Source organism: Stenella coeruleoalba, assembly GCF_951394435.1.
Source record: "Stenella coeruleoalba genome assembly, chromosome: 3".
NCBI lineage: Eukaryota > Metazoa > Chordata > Mammalia > Artiodactyla > Delphinidae > Stenella > Stenella coeruleoalba.
The window spans coordinates 41081754-41099365 of NC_137148.1; the positions used below are offsets into that span (position 1 = coordinate 41081754).

Here is a 17612-nt window from a genome sequence, read left to right on the forward strand (position 1 = left end):
ATACCAGGTTCTGGCAAGGATGCAGAGCAACTAGAAATCTAGTTTGCTGGTAGGAATGCCAAAATGATACTGCTACTTTGGAAAACAGTTAAGCAGTTTCTTATAAAGTTAAACACACACTCACGATACAACCCAGCAATCCTACTCCTGGGCATTTATCCAAGAAAAACATGTGTCCACATAACCTGTATGCTAACATTTATAGCAAAGACCTATTCATGAATGCTTCTATCACCCTTGTTAATAGCTCCAAACTGGAAATGCCTAAATACCCGTCAACTAGTGAAATCGATAAATAAACTGTGGTACATCCAGACAATTGTATATATTACCGATATATACAACAATACGGATGAATTTTGCATTATGCTAAGTGAAAGGTGGCAGACACAAAAGCCTACATTTTGTTTGATTCCATTTAGATGACATTCTGGAAAAGGTGAAACTATAGGGACAGAAATCAGATCAGCGGTTGCCAGGAAGGAGCTAGGGGTAGGGCAAGAAATGAACTGTAAAGAGGCACAAAGGAACCCTCTGTGGTGAAGGCAATGTTCTAGATCTTGACTGTGGTGGCAGTTGCATACCTATATGCATTTACAAAACTCACTGAACTGTACACTTAAAAGAGTGACTATTAAAATATGTAAATTATACCTCAATAAACCTAACCAATAAAAAGCATTCACTGAGCAACGAATGCAGTGTGCTATGTAGGGTAGTACAGAAAAGTCAACAAATTACAGATGCAACCTTTGTGCTCTGAGGGATTTATTTTTTTTGGTAGAAGAACAAATTTTTTTTTTTTAATTTAATTTTTTTGACTGCTCCAAGCCACATGTGGGATCTTAGTTCCCCCACCAGGTATTGAACCCATGACCCCTGCAGTGGAAGCACGGAGTCCTAACCAGTGGACCGCCAGGGAATTCCCCAAAAGTAATGTTTAAAAGAGAGTCAACATTTCTCTTAAGGCTAGAACGTGGAAGGCCCTGAATTTTTTATGAAGGACTTGAGCCTCATAGACAATAAGTCTCCACCGAAGGACTGAAGCAGGGAGGTGATGTGTGGAAGTATCACTTTCAGGAAGTTAAACTGGTGATAATTTAAGGGATGAGTTAGAAGAGAAGGCAATGAGAAGAGAAGGCAATGAGTTGGAAGAGAAGGCAGGAAAACAGTTTTAAAATTCCTGGATCCTTGTGAGTAAGGGGAGCTGGAATTAGAATGGTGGCTGTGGGGCTGGGAGAGAAGGGATGGACTCAGAGACAAGGCTGGCTTCACGGGCACGTGAACTCTGTGGTCACACAAGTCTCGACAAGCTGATGGGTCCTGCACTTGGTTTGTGCTTGGCTATCACTGTCTTGAAATTTCTAATAATTTTATATTTGAACTTATGTTTCATAAGTGAAGTCCAATGGGACAATGGACCACATGCATGAGTGGAGGACGTATGCATATATATGCAATCTTTAGTAGTTTTTTTTTTTTTCCTGTATGCGGGCCTCTCACTGCTGGGGCCTCTCCCGCTGCGGAGCACAGGCTCCGGACGCGCAGGCGCAGCGGCCATGGCTCACGGGCCCAGCCGCTGCGCGGCATGTGGGATCTTCCCAGACCAGGGCACGAACCCGTGTCCCCTGCATCGGCAGGCGGACTCTCAACCACTGCACCACCAGGGAAGCCCTATGCAATCTTTGTCCACTGCCCTTGCTACCATGTGCATAGAACATTCAAGATGCGTCATGAGCACAGAATTCCACGAGGACCAAAATGCATGGGAGTCCAGTGAGAGGCAAACGGAATACACGTGAAGTGTGTTACTTCTGTAACTGAGTAAGTGGAGGCACTAGCAACCCAAGAGGCCAGGCCTCCTGTGGAAACTGGGTTAGAACGAGATGGAAGGAAATCACGTCTAAGAAACATGACCAAGGAATTTTATCATATCCTTTCTTACCCGTGTTACTCCCCTGTATTAGCCAACATCTTATGCTGAAAATGATGACACAGAAGGACAGAGAAAGGTAGGGCAACCCATAGTTTTGTCTCCTTTACTCATCCATGTCCTTCTTTAATAGTCTTTTAAAATCCTTTACTCATCAGTGAGATGAAAGCAGAGTGTTGGTAGAATGTGTGCACATCAAAAAGTGAAATAAAAACAGGTGAATTAGTTTTGTGTACTTTCCATGGTTCTGATGAGAATGAAATGTGAGTGTATGGGTGAGCTATGGAAATTGAAGTGTAATTTTGGTGATTCCACATACAAGTTAAATGCTCCCATATTTGCATTTAAAACTGGCATTGCACAGTATAAAATTCATGGTCATATTTTAATTTGTAACTTTTCTTTACTTAGTATGACAGAAAATAGCAAAAACAAAAAAACGCAACAACCAGAAAAACCAAAAAATAACCCCTATAACAATTTGAGAGTTCACAGAAGAAAGGAAAATCTTCATATTTTAGTACCATTAACAGCACTGCATTTTGAACAAAGAGGCCTGGATTTTCCTTTTGCACTGGGCTGCATAAATTACGTAGCCAGCCCTGACCAGAGGACATAATGTACAAAGAACCAGCAGGATTTTGTGACTCCATAAGAAGCAAGTTAGTGGTCAGATAGTATCTCCTCCTACACTTCCAGACCACAGCGTCATCACATCAGGCGACAGCATAACCAAAGCCTCTGTGCAGAAATAAAGAGGCTCATTCTTACTGTACGCTCTTCTTTTTTAATTGTGATAAAATACACATAACATAAAATTTACCTTCTTCTTCTTCTTTTTTTTTTTTTTGCGGTACGCAGGCCTCTCACTGTTGTGGCCTCTCCCGTTGCGGAGCACAGGCTCCGGACGCGCAGGCTCAGCGGCCATGGCTCACGGGCCCAGCCGCTCCGCGGCATGTGGGATCTTCCCGGACCGGGGCACGAACCCGTGTCCCCTGCATCGGCAAGCGGACTCTCAACCACTGTGCCACCAGGGAAGCCCTTCTTAACTATTTTTAAGTGTGCAGTTCGGTAGTGTTAAGTATATTCACATTGTTGTGCAACCAACCTCCTGAACGTTTGCATCTTGCAAAACTGAAACTCTGCATCCATCACACAATAACTCTCACTCCCCCTTGCCCACCAGTCCTCGGCAACCACTATTCTACTTCCTGTCTCTGTGACTTTACTCTAGATACGTCATATGAGTGGAATCTTGCATATTTGTCTTTTTGTGACTGGCTTATTTCACTGAACATAACGTCCTCAATGTTCATCCATGTTGTATCAGGTGACAAGATTTCCTTATGTTTTAAGGCTGAATACCATTCCTTTGTGTGTGTATACCACATTTTGTTTTTCCACTCATCTGTCAATGGACAGTTGGGTTGTTTCCACCTAAAGAAGCTCATTTTAATTGCAATCAAAACTTGCCTCAATTGCTTTTGACTTTTTTGCTTAATCCATCCATCTACCCACCGATTCTTTGACTTATTCCACAAAGGATTTAAGGTGATTCCCAGACAATTCCAATTAAAGAAAAGAAAAGAGAGAGATTTAGGACAAATGGAAAATGTGGGTGACAAAAGAGTAAAGCAGGTCCCATTGGAAATCTGGCTGACAAAATTTTCTAAAATCTATGCACTCACAATGTGGCTAGATTGACCTGGAACCACCAATTCTCACCCAGGGCTTTTCTAACTTTTTTGTGTCCTGGCACGTATAGAGAACAATCATATTTGCATGGCCTACAGGGGTAAAGTGATGAGGCTGCTCTCCATCAAAGGGGGCTGGCCCCAGATCACACACCATCCCCATACCCTGAGGACTGAGGGAACCTGCCTCTCCGGCCTCAGTGTGACCTGCTACTGGCAGGCCAGTGGCTGCCACACACTGCATGAGAAGCTCTGCCAACTTACCCCCTTACGGGGGCCGTGCTATAACACAAGCTTCATATTTCAATTGTTTGTAAATGACCCAAATTACAATTTCTATCTCCAGCAAAGAAACTGTGAAGCAATGGAAAACACTAGGGCTTTGGAGTTAGAACAAATGGAGTTGTTTCTCTTTCTGTCACTAGTTCTGTGACTGGACAAGTGACTTAATCTCTCTGTGCCTCAGTTTACTTGTCTATTAATAAGACTAAAAATACCTGCAGCATAACTAGAGGTGATGCTTTTGGAGTACATAATACACAAAAGACCCTCATTTGGCGCCCCCCAATACTTGTATTAATAGTAATAGAAGTACTAAACTAGATACCGTTCTACCTAGTGAAGCAGTTCAACAGAACTTTCCGTTATTTCCTTCCTTCACTCATTGATTCATTTCTATGGAAAAGTATTTATTGAGTACTTACCTTGTGCCAAACACTACCAGGTTCTGGGCACGCACTTGGTAAGCCGAAGTGCAGTAGACTTCTAACCAGAATACTTGTCTTCTCGCCCAGGCTGTGTAACAAAGTGTCTGTGTGATTTTGGCTGAATCACTGCAACCTCCTGGGTCATTGTATTAGTCAGCCCTCACTAAGTTATGCTATAAACCAAACAACACTAATAGCTCACAGACTTAGTCAAACATTTGTTTCTTGCGCATGTAGACTGGTGGCAACTCTGCTTCATTCCAAAATCCAGACTGAAGGTGCAGCCAGGAGATGCTCTTCTCATGGGTGGGGGGGACTGAAATAAGAGGACCCCAGCCAAGCCAGGCAATTGCATCTAACATTTCTGCTCTAAAGCAAATGCCACATCCACCCACATTCCATTGGCCAACACAGGTCACGTGGCCAAGCCCACAGGCGATGGGGTGGGGTGAGGGTTGGAAGGAAACAAGTAACGATGAGCCAAGAACATAATCTCTCACTGTCAGCTTTCTAATTTATAAAATGAAGATGTTAGGCTAGAGTTCTCTGTTTCCTTCCAACTCTATATTCGGTAATTCTATGATTTAAGGGAGAGAAGTATGACTATTAACTATCATGACCTGATTGAAGGGTCTGGAAGCCATGCTCCCAGAGCACCACGTTAAACATGAGATGCTTTGGACAAGGACCTCTATGATCTGGTAAGCCCAGTCACTCCTCTGCAGGGAAACACAAGGATAAAAGTAATGTTACTACACCTGCCTCTGAAACTGTTTTCCCACTTGGACCCTTTAGGTCTTTATGAACTTTACCCAGTCACAGCTTTCAAAGATGTGAACTGCATGGACCCCTTGACATTCCCTAAGTAAAATAATATTAAGATTGTAATGCACTTTCGGGGAGGAGATTGTCACTTAAAAAAAACCCAACTCTGAAAAAAAAACCCCAAAACTCTTTAGTGAATCTTTTAAAAAGGTACAAAGTTGTTTTCAACAACTGACCTTCCATAATCAATTGCTTGCAAATATAGATTTTAATTTGCTGTCAACCTTGGAAAAGGACTGGGACAAGATAACCTTCCTCAAATAAGTTGGTCACTAGACCTATGAAATTCTGTGTTAAGCCTGTTGTCAGCCTCCAAATGTAACTTCTAAATGTCCAGGCTCCTACGGGCTCATTAATTACCAGCCTCATGTACTGTGTACCAACTAGAAGAAAAAAATGATTTCCACTGTACAGTTACGAATGGCTATAAATACTGAGACCTATGATGTGGCAAGTATCATGCTGTGGTTTTACATTTGTGGTCTTTGCCCTTGTCATATCTCTGCAAGGTATTACCTCAATTTTCCAGATGAGCAAGCCAAGGTTCCTGGAGGTTCAATAACTTGCTTAAATACTTCAAAACAAAGCATATTTTAAACCAGTGCTACTGTGATGCCAAAGTTCAGTGCATCCTGCTGAAGAAGAAAACCAGAAAGTTCTTTTACTACCTCTGCCAGGAAGATAGAAGGCTAAACAGCTCTTTTTCTTCTTTGTATTTCCAATCATTGTTTTCCTCCCTGGAGGATGAGAGCTATTATATTCTGAAATTTCTATATGCAGGTTGTGAGAAGATGAACTGTATCTGAGAGTAAGGGACATAGGTGCCTTGCTTTGTGTGCTGGGGATGAAAGTTTGGAGAAACAGGTTAACTGTAACCCTTTTCCTACATATATGGACATCAGGCCTGGTAAAAGAACAGCCTACAGATCTCCTTGGCATAAGTTTTATTTTGACTCCCCTGGGGCTGCTGGCTACACATTCAGTGGGCTGGAATGAGAGCCCCAGACCCCGGTTCTGAGTGTTCATATACGCTAATTATACGGTCTCCTTGAGGTGGGAATAAACTGAGGGCTAACAGAAGAAAATGGCTTTTCCTTCTGGCTAATAGATGAGAAGAGTCGCCCCATCACATCAAAGGTACCCATGTTCATCCGCCTATAGTGGACTGTGGCCATTCATCTGCAATGTCACCGACAAGGCAGCCCATCCAGCCACATCTGGAAAAGTTAAGTGAGCTGCAGAGCTGACACGTGTTGGGGAATGCTTTCAGCATGGCATATTGACAACAGGCTAACACAGTTTTCTTCCCCCTATTTGCATCAAGCCTAGTAAGTTATTGGAAAGTTAAAGCTTCCGGGTTTAGGTAAGTTGATGAAAACACATCCAGACAGATATGTACTAAGGCCATCAGCAATTCTTTGAAAAGTAAGATGTGACAGGCCCAGGAGGGTTAATGAGATCCATAAAAAGGGTGACCAGTCCAGGGGAAACTAGGGGGTTCCATGAAGGGTTCAGCATGTGTACCCTAAGAAGACAGATGCTTTTGGTACCCCTAACGCACACCACACAACTCTTTATCTCTTTAGCAGAGTCTGATAACCGTCTGAAGAACAGAGCATGTGATCTGTCTGAATGATAGCACAGCCACCCTAGGGATTGATGAGTAGCTTTTCTGACTGCCTGGAATGGTTTCAGTTTTCTATGTCTACATTCCCAACAAGCCCCTCAAATCAGGAGCCGTGTCTTTGGATTTCATTTGCTTATTTTTGTAGCACTGACAGCCTTGTGCATGATGCCACGTGGAAGGCACTCTAGCAAATCCTTGTTCTAGTTCGGACGAGACAACTCGGTACAGGGACAAGAGAAGTAGAATGATAATCCTGTGCTTACTCTAATCATTCTCTTCGACAAGCTCCTCAGCTAAGGAGAAGATACTCTGTGATTCAAAAGCCTTCTCGAATGTTGTTTTCACTCACCATCCATCCAGAGGTGCTTTCTATTGAAACACTGATTTTCAGAAAAGTATCTTTGCTCCATGGAGCCCCAAACTTCATAGCATCCCTTTCCTGGTATAGCCTCATGAGAATCTGAGGAAAGAAATGGAGGTATGTGGCTGGGGAAGAGAGCAAAAGAAATTCCTATGCTTTGCTACAAAAGCTTTGGATGGCGTGTAGCTGCATGGTGCATTTGGTTCCTGTACAGGTCCCCCTTAAATAAGATCCTTGCTCAGCCTCGGATTTCCCCATTCTCTTCCCGATGTTCTGTGCCTCCCGTCAGGAAAGAGTCATTTGAAGAAACTTTGCCATGGCCTACGTCAGCCCCACGGGAACTGGTGAGGCCACTTTCAGAGGTGAAAACTCAATTTAGGGATTGGCTCTTTGCACCAATTCAAGAAAGGGAGGTGTGGTGAGAAGCCTGGGAAGGCAAGACCTTCCCTTCTGCACCCATGGAGAGAAGATTCTTTTTAGAAAAGCTCTATCTGATCGACTTTCTTTTTCTAGAGAACTGTAGGGAATCACAGCTACCTGATGGGAGCAACCATTGTCTGGAGGCTCAGCGAGGCTCACAGGAGTAGAAAGTGGCAAAACTAGAATTCAAATCCAGATCTCCTAACCTGGTTCTCCAGTAGTTCCACATTGTTCTGCACACCTAACAGGCTGTGTGGGTACCCTGGGGCCATATTGTGCAGTACAGATGGATGAGATTGTGGAGGTCTGAACAGTTCCCTTTTTATTACTATTTTAAAATTTAATCTAAGGGTAAGATTTTATTTGAAGAAAGACTTTCAGAGTGAAAGAAAGTCTGTCTTGTCTACACCATGTTATCTCCAATTTTGGAAGATTTTACTAAAGTAAAATCTGGAAGCTATTCTCAGGTAGTTCTCTGTGAACTAAGTTCTCACTAAGCATCTTTTTATCCAAAAAGCATCATGGTAATAGAAAGCAATTACATTGTGGTCATTGGCTTACACATACGTTCCCGGCCCCCTGAATGACTGGAGAAGTTCTGATTCATCATTTTGCTATTTCTGAAGGATGCTATTGAGATTTTAATATTTATTCTCCATAAGAATAGCAGAGTGGTTCTAAGTGTGGGCTCTGGTCAAATAGACTGGGTCTACCACTTACTATGTAACCTCGGGCAACTTAAGAAACAAACAAAAAACCCCAGAACAAAACCCAGAAACCTTTTATGTCACCTAGGGCTGAAGATTAAGTGACCTAACATATGTAGAGCACATAGTAAGTGTTCAATAAATATTTGCTGTTATTATTGTTGCTGCTGCTGTTGTTATTTGAGGGACCCATGCCAAGGTCTGGCAACAGCCTCTGAGCAAAACAAATGGAATCAGCTTCATAATCCAAAAGCTTTACATTCCTGGCTTAGATCAGTACGTTGTTCTCTTAAATAATAATGTTTAGGGCAGAGCTGTACCCACAGTGGAACAAACCCAGCGAACCCAGTGTGTTGAGTAACTCACCACTGGAAAAGAGTAATCCACCACTTACCCAAGCTGGTGGTGGAGCTCGTGATGGGAGCCAGAAGCACTGTTCTCTCACCATCAGGCAACTGCAGTCTTGAATCTGTTGTCGTTGGCTCAGCTAAAACCCGCATTTCCAATTTTCACACTATCTGTAAACGTTTAATTCAAAAGGCTTTCCTATTTAATATCAAACAAGTGAGAAAAAAAGTCTCATCAGCTCATTAGTGCCATGCCAGACTTCCATTGGGATATGGTGGTGACTGGAACTCAGCTGCGCGGAGACCTCAGTAGGATTTCTCAAATGGCTGAACGGAGAGCAGTACATCAGCCTACTAAAATCTCACATGCCATTTGGTTTAAATTTAAAGTTCCTTTGAGGTTAAGTAAGTATTAGAACCAGAAGGAAGGCAGGTTTACAATCTGTTAGCCTGGGCTCCACATGCGGCAGTTGTCACAAATATACCTCTTTTCGGCAAGAGGGGTCACTGCCAGCCCCAAATCTCCCCGACTTCATTTACCATTCAGAACTGGACTTTCACATTCCCATCAACCTTCGCCCAAGGCTGCTAAACCCACAGTCTAGACAGACATGCTGTCTGTTGGAAATAGAATTCAAGTCACAAATGTGAGGCACATGTCATTTTAAATTTTCTGATAGCCACACTAAATAAACAACTAGAAACAGGGGAAATTACTTTTAATAATGTTTTAACCCAATATATCCCCCAAATTATCGTTTCAAAATGTTATCAATATAAAAATAATCAATGGTATTTTACATTTTGGGAGTACTAAGTCTTTGAAATTTGGTGTGTATTTTATGTTTACAGAACACCTAGATTGAAACCAGCCACCTTTCAAGTACCCAATCGCTACTGTACTGGGCAGGACAGGTCTAGACTCTAGACTAGGGTAATTGCACACAGCGCACTATATCTTAAAGCAGCAGGCCAGTGGTGAAAATACCCAGCAGAGTCTGAGGAAGGGTCTCGTGAGGCTGAGAAGAATTGGGAGGACCCTGTGAAACAGAATCTGTCACCACAGTTCCTTTTGAAGTGCATTTGTTTGCAATAACTTCTATAAACATCAGCGGCTCTCTTCCCTTTGTTTCACAGTTTGGGGAGCCAATTGATCTCTGACGGAGGAGAGTATTATTTTCTCAGCTGCAAATCATGTTAATTGGGCAGCAACTAGATAGGAATGTGAAGTAAACACCCCTAATACCTTTAATGCTTTTGATGACTTTTCCAGCCCCATACTGTAGGTACTGTATTGAAGGGGGGTAGCAGCCCCTACCCCTGCTAAGGAGACAAGCGTCTGCAGAGTGCAAGGAGGTGGGGTCATGGATGCACTCTAAAGGGAATGCATTTCGAAGTTCTGATCCCTTGTTCTTTGATTTTATTTGATGATCAGACAACTTGGATCATTTGGCCAGAGTAAGTGCAGAAAGCACGTTTATCAGGGGTCTTTGGAGGCAAGATAAGTTTGGGAGGCTGTTGCAGTGCATCATGGCATTTGGTTAAAGCACTGATCTCTTCACGGCAGTCGTTTTGCCAGTTGCTTTTCCTTCTCTAACCCTGCCCACCTTTCAGCTCTTGGGTCACTGGATGCCTAACCAACTGTCCCAGATGAAGAGAGGTCTGCCTTTCTTTTCTAAAGTGGGAGAAGGGGTGCTGTGAAAAGGAGGGGAAGGTGAAGCTGCAGAAGCTGACTCAATGTAAGGCAGACCAGTTTCAGGAACGAACACCTGTGTGAGATGAGGATCTGGAAATTGGTTTCCATAAAACTACCCTGCCGTGTACTCACTGGAACATCTTCCTATATCCCAAGTGTAGACGTAATGTAGCTTGATGCCTGCTGGTGCAGAGCGTACCAGAACCTTCCCAAATGCTTTTCTTCAGAGTCCTCAGTTATGACCCTTCTCCTCTTTCTCAGACTTCATCCCACTTCTAGAAGGCTCCTTCAGATCTCAACAGAGAATGACACAGTAACTCGGTACTCAGAACCCCCAGACTACAAAGAACCTGTAAGCTTATATTCCAGGGCAACGGCCAACCACAACTTTAGGAAGGACGTGCCTGATGTAGGTTGAGTTTAACAGCTCCGGGACAAATAAATGTCCTTACGCCTAATTCATTTTTATCATTGTTCACCCTCTTCTGCCCTCTGCTGCCCACAAACACTCAAAGGCAGATTCATGACTCATAGATATTCTGATTTTCATTGATCTAGGAGCACGGTCCAGGAATCTGCATTTGTATGACTATTCTGGTTTCCTTTTTTTTTTCTGGTTTATTTTTTACTTATTTATTTTTGCGGTACGCAGGCCTCTCACTGTCGTGGCCTCTCCCGTTGCGGAGCACAGGCTCCGGACGTGCAGGCTCAGCGGCCATGGCTCACGGGCCCAGCCGCTCTGCGGCATGTGGGATTCTCCCGGACCGGGGCACGAACCCATGTCCCCTGCATCGGCAGGCTGACTCTCAACCACTGCGCCACCAGGGAAGCCCTCTGGTTTATTTTTATACCAGTCTGTAGAACACGCCCTCAGAAGCCCCGTGGGATGTCTGCTGGAGTAAAGCTTTCAGTGTCGTAGACTGTCATGTCAATATAAGTATATAATTTGTTTCTGTGCATTCAAAGGTAGGATTGTGATTTCAGGGTTGTGTTCTGTCAAAGGAAATGTACCTATGAATCTATCTGATCCCTAGTAGATAACCAAATGATCAAAAAGACCTATTTTTTTGGCTTTCAAACATTTCAAAGACCACATCAGAAGGCATCCAGACCTTTTCCTGGATGAACAACTCGAGGTGCCTACTCACTCCATTGCCCCCTCCTTGGCAGCATCAAAGAGACTGTTGCACCCCATGGTCTTCTTCCAGGAGTTTCTTATGCTTTGTAGCATGTAACCCTGCTATCCTGGCTATAGTTAATGAGATTAAGGATGGGAGCCCTATCTGGGGTCAGCCATCCAAAAGACGGCAGTGCCTCACCAGCACTCAGCCACATAAGAGTGTCTTCCACTCAGGAATGACTGGCATAAGCTTCCTCAAGGAGTTTGCATGTGCCACAGAGAAAGGGGGTCAGCTAGGTGGAGGCTGGTCAAATAAAGCACACAGAGTAAGTCTCCATCAGCATCACCATATGGTGGAGCACAACAGTGACTGTAGTAACTAACAATTTATCCTGTAAGAGCTAACATTTATTAAGCATCTGCTATGTGGCAGGCAAGGTGCTAATTTTATTTATAGTATTTCATTTCATCCTTATGAAGATCCTATGGTTATATGACATGAACTGTTATTATTCCTATTTTACAGATGAGGAAACTGAACCTTAGAAAGATTAACAACTTGCCCAAGGTCAGCAAGTATCAACATTGGAATTCAAACCCAGTTAATTTCAGAGCTTATATGTGTATTGAGGGTAGGGCTGGTTACATAACTTGGAGAGCCCAATGCAATATGAATATATGGGGCCCCTTGTTCAAAGAGTAGGGAAATATGTCATTAACATAAAGCTTTTCCTTTTCTTCCAAGGTCCTGATGTTGACTGGCCATGGTGACCTGTATTCGTCATTTAATGTCATTCTAAGTCAACAAAAATTAAAAATTAAAATTATTAACGTAAATTTTACCATTCATTTTTATATTATGCAATGCCAGCTTTGAGTGCCAGTTTTAACTTGTTTGCAGAATCACTGAAATTACACAAGTTGTATTTCATAGCTCAGACAATGCAGTTGTGCTTTACACAAAATGAACTCACCTGTTTTTATGTCACTTCTTGATACACACGCATTCCACCAACTTTGTACCTTTTGCTACTGATGAGTAGCAAGAGAGGACTGAAAAGAACTGGGACTCTGGGTTGCCCTGTCTTCCTCTTCCTTCTGTGCCATTATTTTCAGTGTAACTGGTTGGCTGAGACATGAAAGTAACACAGGTAAGAAAGAATATGACAAGGTTTGAAGGGGAGCAGAATTTGCCACCCCAAATATATCTTTTCGGCATAAGGATTATTTTAGGCTGGTTATTTTTAAGAAATAGCAGATACAGGAGAAGGTCTGAAAAGTGAGATGGTACCCTTTTGTAAGAGAAATTTGCATTTAGAAGAAAAAGGTCCGTTAAGGAAGGGTGTCTCCCTCTCTGTACCAGGAGGAGCAAGATGTCTAAGCCTCCAGAAACTCTTTATCAATGGAGAAGGCAACTGACTAAAATCTGCATACCAACCATGCCCTTGGTTAACTGTGCTTTGCTCGATAATCTTCCATAACTGGCTTTCCTCCCACTGCCCCCCAACGTCTTCTTTTGTCTTTACCTGGAGACGTTATTTAAGGTGGTGGCTTGGGCCATTTAGGGGAGTTATTCAGTTTTCCCGGGTATCTCACATGTGTACAGGAGGTGTATATGTTATTAAACTTGTTTGTTTCTCTCCTGTTAATCTGTCTTTTATTACACGGTCAGTCTCAGCCAAGAACCTAGAAAGACAGAGGGAAGAAATGATTATTCCTCTCCTGTGAGCTCCTTGTTCGCTGCTGTTTCTTAGGCTGCCATTTGCTTTCTCCCTGTATTTGAAGCAAGCTCAGGTTTGGATGGAAAGCATGGCCTCTGAGAAGTATCAGTACCCCTCACACTCAGTCATGAACTGAACATGCTTGCCTTGCACCTGGCTGGAGATCACACACATGGTGGGTCCACTGGAATTCTATGTCAATGGGGCATCAGCCACACCACAACGTGAACAGGCAGGCAAGGACATGCACATTGCAGTGTCTCCTCTACTTACACGCAGGCTCCATCATCCCATTGGACCCCACTTACAAAATACAAGTCCAAAGATTATTAAGAATTTCAAGATGGTGGAACAGGGCATTAAGTCAAGCACAGGGCCCTTCCGAGTAAGGGCCCCTGTGTGAGTGCACTAGTTGCACACTCGGGAAGTGAAACCTGAATGGGGACTAGAGTAGAATAGAGCTTTTGCCATCTAGCTGTCATTGGATGATGTAAAGTTCTTCTGCATCTTGAAAAACATTGTTCCAGTTACCACAGCGGCCCAGCCATGCAGCCTCGGAAATGGAACCGCACCACCTTGATTTGTTGGTGAGTTTATTGGTTACACCCTATTATCTGAGGCAGCTTGAGTGTGTTCAGCAAAGCACTTTCTGTGTGGCCTGTGGAGCTCCTCTGATCTTTGGAAATCTTCCGCGGGTGGCTGGGTGGGAGCAGTGCTCTGCAGAACCTCTACTCATCCATCTGCATCACGGAAATTCACCGAGTCCACCTTTGGAGGCATCCAATCTTGTCTTCACTGTTGTGGACAGTGGGGTTCTGGGGTGACAGGCAGGTAATAAAGGTAAGAAGGCTGGTTTTATAGTTCTCTCTTCATTACCTCAGGCCCTCAGTTTGGCTTCAGTAATTTACTTGTTGCTCCCATTGACCAATGTTTTCCTGCTACATCTTTCATCTTAGCATATTTATTCTTCTACAATGTTACCTGTAACCATCTTAGAACTTCCCTCTCCCGACTCACACTCTCCCCAGGTTACTCTTCCTAAATAGTTGTTTTGATTACGCTCCTCTTAAAAACATTCATCGGCTCCCCACTGGCCACTAGATTTCATCCAAGTTCTTTGCCTTGGCATTCAAATCCCTCCACAGTCTGACCTTAACCTACCTTTCCATTTGTGTTTTCGTTCTTTCCTTCTGGGCAACATAGTAACACATATAATCCTTGTCTCTTTTGTGCCTCTGCTATGTCTTCCCGCCCCTCCTTTCACATTTCTATACAATGGACTCATCATAAGTACATGGTGTTTATTTATAAATCTTTTCATCCCACAAAAATATATATAATATACATTGCATATCTTCCCCGTGGTCAACATCATGTAATAAGTTCAAGGGAAGTGTTTGAGTTAAACAACTGATCAAACAGAATTAAACAGTGGTCACTTCTTCTACTTCCCCAGAAAGTGATGACCAAAGTTGTTTTGTTTATTTAAAGTCTTGCTAAAATACAAGTTATCACGATAGCAAATTAAAACAAGATGTCATTTTCTACCTATTCAATCAGGATAGATTAATATAATTCAAAAGCCCAATTCACAAGGTAACAGAGAAATAGGAACCGACCTGTAGTCACTGGTTAGAGTTGTGGATTGATACAGTTTGGGAGTGCAATTTGAGAGCACGTTTTAAAACCTTAAAAGTGTTTTTGCCTTTTGACCCTGTAATTCCACTTTAAACCCTGTCATTTCGCTCGCTGTGGAAGTCATCAAGAAATGTACACAAATTTTCTACTACAAAGACATTTAAAACAGAAATCCAAATATCTAACAGGGAACGAGATAAATAACAGTATTTTTAAGTGCTAGGCAGCCATTAAAAATCATGTTTTAGGAAAAAATCCAACAACATGGAAAAATGCTTCTTATATATTAGTAAATAAAAAGCATGTTCTAAAACAACATGCATAGTCTGACCCAATTTTGTAGAATTACAGAAAAGAGATTAAAAGGTTACATATCACAACATTATTATGATTCTTTCTAGGGTTACAGTTATGTTCTATTTTCTCCTTTATATAATCATTATATGTTCCCCAATGAAAGTGAATCACTTTTTAAATCATTGATGATAAAGCTCACCTTTCTACAATCCCAGCCCTATGAAAATAATGTATTAAACGTAAAACTCTTGTCTCTAACTTGAAATTGTCCACCAGTCAGCAATATTCATGAAATTTTCCTGTATTTAGAGCTGTAAAGACAACACTGGACAGAAGCAATGCCTTTCTGTGATTATAAGCTAACGATGACACAGAAAGTACAAAAAAAATCCCAGTGACTTCTGAAGGAATAAATATTTAACTAGCAAATATTTAGTTCTGAGCACTACATCAGATTATATTTTTAATTGGTTTTTACCTCTCTCCAGTACATACAGCCCAATGCCTTGCGCATAATATACACTCAGTCAGTGTTGTTGAATGAATAAATGAATGAATGGGCAGTTGAATGACGAAAGACTGAGGCCATGGAGGTCACTGGAGGTGCATTGACCTAGTCTAGAAAGACTCCGTGACCAGGTGAGGATGGGCTTTTATGGAACTTCCTCTTCCCTCAGCTCTTACAGAGCTTTCTACCTAAGAAATGCAAAGGGAAGATTGCTCCAAATATACTTCCTGAAATCGTAGTTGCCACTATTTATCGAATGTTTCCTATGTGCCAGGCACCACGAGAAGCACTTTCCACACATGATGTTATCTAATCCTCATGATAGCCCTCTGAAGTAGGTATATTACCTCAACTGTAGAGGAGAAACTACAACACAGTTAAATGATTTCTCCAGAGTCATGTGACTAACAAGGAGTGGAACGGAACTCTTAGCTGGTTCTGGTTCACTCCGAAAACTAGGGGATTAGTCACTAGGCTACAAACTTCCTTCTTTGAATCAGGACACAAATTTTCAGTGGTGATTAACATGCCAGACTGACACACATTTTTTTTCTTTCTTATTTTCTTTTTCCTGGTATTATCTTTAATGGTAGCTATGCTGATGAGTGGATAGTGCTAACTCATGGTAACATCTCACTATGCTCTTGCTAACTTTTCCATTAAGTTGATTGTTTTTTTTTAATCCTTCTTGATTCGAGTAGTTCTGAATCTATTCTGGCAACAGACTTGGTTCTGCGTTGCAAATATCTTTTATTCTGTGGCCTTTTGCCCCACCCTCTTCACTTTCTCTTTTCCTTCTTTCTCTCTTTCAAACACTTTTTCTTGAGGAAATGTCAGTTATACATTCAGAGGCAGACAGCAAGTTATCCTGAACCTCCAGGTCGCCATCATTTGGCTTCACCAATCGTCACCAATCTTGTTTCATCTATATCCTCGCCTACTTCTGTTCTTCTCTGCACCCAACTGATTATTTTGAAATAAATTTCAAGCATAAGAATTCATCCATGAATATCTCAACATATGTCACTGATAGATAAGGGCTCCTTTAAAAAATACACAACCACAATTCCATTATCGCACCTAAAATATCCTAGTAATCAATGCTTCCTTAATTTATGATATATTTAGTAAGTGTTTAAATTTCTTCAATGTCTCTGATTTTATCTTTTTACATTTTGGTAGTTTGAGCCAGAAACCAAACAGGGTCTATACTCCGCAATTGTTTGATAGAGCTCTTAAGACTCACTCCACAGGTTTCCTCCCTCTATTCCTTTTTTCCTTCCTGCCATTTACTTAAGAAACCAACTCATCTGTCCAGTTGAGTTTCCAATAGTCTGGATTCTAATTATTGCATTAAATCACCACAGGTGATTAAATCACACCTCTGTTCCTGTATTTTCTGCAAATTGTTAGTTAGATCCAGAGACTTGATCAGACTCAGGTTCAATGTGGGGGTCAGAATACTTCATAGGTGGCATCGTATACTCCCTCAGGTAGCACATAATGCCCGGTTGTTCCCCTCTTTGTGATGTTAGCAGACACGGAAGAGCACTGCCCAGATCCATTATTTCACTAGGGGCAGAACCTCAAAGTATAAACCATACATTTTAACTAATCACTGAATTTTGCTGTTTTACCTAAAAATTTGGGATGACTTGAAATTAACAAACTGAACAGAAATAGAAAGGATTCTGTTTCTGCTTCTTTTTGTGATTCTACCTGGTTACCCAGGCTGGTAGACTATAGGGGATGTTGCGATTCTCTGAGAGGCACATCTGTCATGGGGCTTGGGGCTGGTGAGGGAAGAATGGTATGGACTTCAGGTGTCCAGGGAAATGAGAATGGTGTTGGTATAGACTTTGTAAAAGTGCTTTAAATCCAAAATGTGTTAACTCCTCCTAAAGGAACAACCTTGCACGAGTATCATCTTGGAATAAATAATGCGTTTAAAGAGGTCTTTCCAAGTTTCCAATCTTCAATGAGAAGCAAACAAAGCAGCCTGAAACCCAGT

General features: G+C 42.1%; 1 protein-coding gene across 1 annotated transcript in view; it reads right to left on the reverse strand.

Annotated features, from left to right (window-relative positions):
• Positions 1–4042: 4042 nt before the first annotated feature.
• The window catches only part of ARL15 (ARF like GTPase 15), a 427003-nt gene continuing 413433 nt past the window's right edge, over positions 4043–17612 (reverse strand). The window contains exons 6-10 of the transcript XR_013827558.1: positions 12964–13123; positions 12412–12566; positions 8669–8820; positions 7136–7246; positions 4043–5794 (exon numbers count right to left, since the gene is read on the reverse strand). The gene's annotated coding sequence lies outside the window, so the exon portion shown is untranslated. The remainder of the gene's footprint in view (positions 5795–7135; positions 7247–8668; positions 8821–12411; positions 12567–12963; positions 13124–17612) is intronic.